This window comes from Tupaia chinensis, unplaced genomic scaffold, assembly GCF_000334495.1.
Source record: "Tupaia chinensis unplaced genomic scaffold, TupChi_1.0 Scaffold147282_1, whole genome shotgun sequence".
In the NCBI taxonomy this organism is placed as follows: domain Eukaryota; kingdom Metazoa; phylum Chordata; class Mammalia; order Scandentia; family Tupaiidae; genus Tupaia; species Tupaia belangeri.
The window spans coordinates 3,806,982-3,809,831 of NW_006207133.1; the positions used below are offsets into that span (position 1 = coordinate 3,806,982).

At 42.6% G+C, this 2,850-nt stretch overlaps 1 protein-coding gene across 4 annotated transcripts in view; it reads left to right on the forward strand.

Moving 5' to 3' along the window:
* Positions 1–9: 9 nt before the first annotated feature.
* Positions 10–2,850, forward strand: part of EPB41L5 (erythrocyte membrane protein band 4.1 like 5) — a 173,082-nt gene continuing 170,241 nt past the window's right edge. For 3 of the 4 annotated variants that reach the window (XM_006169572.3, XM_006169573.3, XM_006169574.3), the window contains exon 1: positions 10–213. The gene's annotated coding sequence lies outside the window, so the exon portion shown is untranslated. The remainder of the gene's footprint in view (positions 214–2,850) is intronic. The other variant, XM_006169575.3, reaches the window with a different exon arrangement.

A 2,850-nucleotide genomic window follows, 5' to 3' on the forward strand; every position in this document is an offset into this window, starting at 1 on the left:
TCCCGCCCCGGCCCGCTCTGACCGGCAGCTGGGTCGCGGGGCGCCCTCACCGGGGGTCGGCGCGCTGACCGTCCGGCTGGCGAGGCCGAGGTGGCCAGGGTAGGGGACACACCTGGAGTCTGTGTCTCGGTCTTGGAACGGACACCACGAACTTCACGGGCGAGTAACTTGCTGTTGAGTAAAACTTCACCGCCTGGAGATCGTGAGAGGCAGGTGCGTTCCGGGAACCGCGAGGTCTCCAGGCGTTTCATGGTGATGGGTTCTTGGGGCGGGGATGTTAACTGGATCCATGCCTATCTTTATGGTTAGTTTCAGAATTCTCCCGAGGAGAGAGAAGACCCAACTCTTAAGCCGTTTGGGAAAGAAAAATACAGCTTTTCTTTTGTAGGAATAAGAAAAATACGTATAATTACGAGGGCTCTTCTAAAGTTCATAGAAAATATGGGTTATGAAAAAATTATGAATGGATTTCAAAATTTTCCTGCAACAGCACATAAAACTCGTACTTCAGTAGCATGTTCCCACGAACTCTTTGGAGTTCCTCCATACATTTCTTTTTAATTTTAAAATTTCACTCTCAGGTTCCTGTGCTCTCTGGAGAGACAGAGACCAAGTGACAAAGCACCTCCGAGGGCGGGTGGCTATTGCAATTCTCCGTTCTCCCCTCGGACGCACGCATATGGAACCCAGGCTCCAACCACCGCGTCATGGGTTGCCTCTTACTGTTCTGATATAACCCACAGCTCTCTTACCTCGGCCTTTAATATCACCCACCTGTTGCCATATTGAATTATTTGTACATACAGGATAATTTGCATCGTTTTAAAAATAAGTTAACTTTATTAGAAAACAGTATGTTTAACTTTGCTTGTGTTAATTTACATTATCTTTATTGGGATTAGTTGGACAAAAGATACTGTTATCTTTATCAAAAAGCAACTAATTGCTTAACAGATTGTGACACCCCTCCCAGTCATGTTCTAGTAAACACATTTTATTATGACACACTTTTGGGTTCTGGAGTTGTTTTTGTTTTTGGTAGTGAGATGTAACAGATGGAGTACTTCAGTTTGCCTTTCCTTGATTGTAAAGGAAATCTTTCATCTTAGGTTGTTGTCAAAAAGCTAGAAATTACATATTAAAAACTACCACTTTTTTTTTTTTAAACCACACAACCTCAATCCAAAAATTTCACTTTATCATGTAAGTGCATCAGGCGAGTTATTTATTGAGTGCTTAATATACAGGTTGCCATGGTAGGTCACAGTAGTGAACAAGTCAGACTTGTGTCTGGTGGGGAAAATAGTTAGGAAAAAAAAATTCAACAATTAAATATTTAATTACAGTTTCTGTGAGTGTTATGCCGAAAAGGTTTCGAGTGCTAAAAGGGGCATCTAGTTTGGACTCAGGAGTCTGGGAATGCTTTTCTGAGGCAGAGGCATTTTGGCTCTAAATCTGAAATTAGCCATGTGAAGTGGGAGGGGGTGGGAAAGAGGCAAAGTGGAGAGAGAACATTCCAGAAAGATGGAACAGCTAACATAAAAAGATCTAGAATGAAAAAGAGACATGTTGAGCCGGAAGAGTGCTGGAGCAGAGTAGCAGGGGGCCTCCAGCAGGGTCAGGCAAGTAGGAGGAGCTCCCATCGGGAAGCAGGGCCATTAAAGATTTTGAAACTGGAACTGTATGGGTGCTAAAAATCCACTGGTTGCAGCATGATTGGAATTGTGTGGGGAGCAGTGGGATGGGAAAAGTGAATATGGGGAAACTTTCTGCTTAACAATTCTTTAACAAACTTGAATGACTTATTTCATATATTCTTACTATAAGCTCTCCAGCATGACCCTCAACAGTTGGAATGTCTACTGTGTGTGTGAATGTGTGTGTGTGTTTGTATGTGTATTTTTCCTATCCCAATGAGGGGTAATACTTTATTCATTTTTCTGTGAGTGGATTTTTCACTTACAACCAGAGAGGGAAAGTGAGAAAACACTCCATAGGGTTGATCATGCTGCAGTCCCTTCTCTTCCATCACTGCCTTCTTTCTGGATTTTGGGTACACACACATGTGTTTGGTGTATTTCTCAAGCCACCAGGTCTGGGACTCAAAGTCTGGTTGGTCATGTGGGATCCAGCCACCTTAACTGCTGGCCCTGGGCTGACCCAAAAACTTTAAGTCAGTTATGCCCTGAAAAATTATTGTTCCTACATTTTCCTAGAACATACATGTGACTTTTCTTTATACTAGCCTTCCTACCCACACATCAACATTTTTAATAGTGTTTTCAAATCTCTCTTTAAAGAAGATAGTGTGTGAGGGTGATTGTTTTTCTCACATGGACAAAATATATTTGTTTTGTTTTTAAAAAATATCTTTAATTGTCAGAGGGCATGTGTGCTTGCCAGAGAGAGAGTTGAGATAGGAGGGCACAAGGACACTCTGCACTGGGGTGTGATCATGCCACAGTCTTTTTCCCTTCGTTTTTGCATCCTGATGGGATTTGCGGCATATACACATGTGCCCTGGGTGTTTTTCAAGCATCTGAGGCTGGAATTTGATCAGTGGTTGGCCGTGTAGAATCTGGCTTTCTAAACAAAGTGCTTAAAAGCAGTGCTATGGGACTGGCTCAGTGATATTTTCATTTTTTAATTTGGATTTTCTTGGTTACTGTTGAAATTCATATATTTTTCTAATGGACATCCTTTTTTTAAATAATTATTTTATTTAACTTTGACCAGAGAGGGGTGCGCGTGAGAGCCAGAGAGAGAGAGAGAGAGAGAAAGGGAAAGGGAAAGCGAGAAAGCAAGCCGCCAGGTTCAGGACTCAAACCGTGGCTGGCCCTGTGTAAGTCC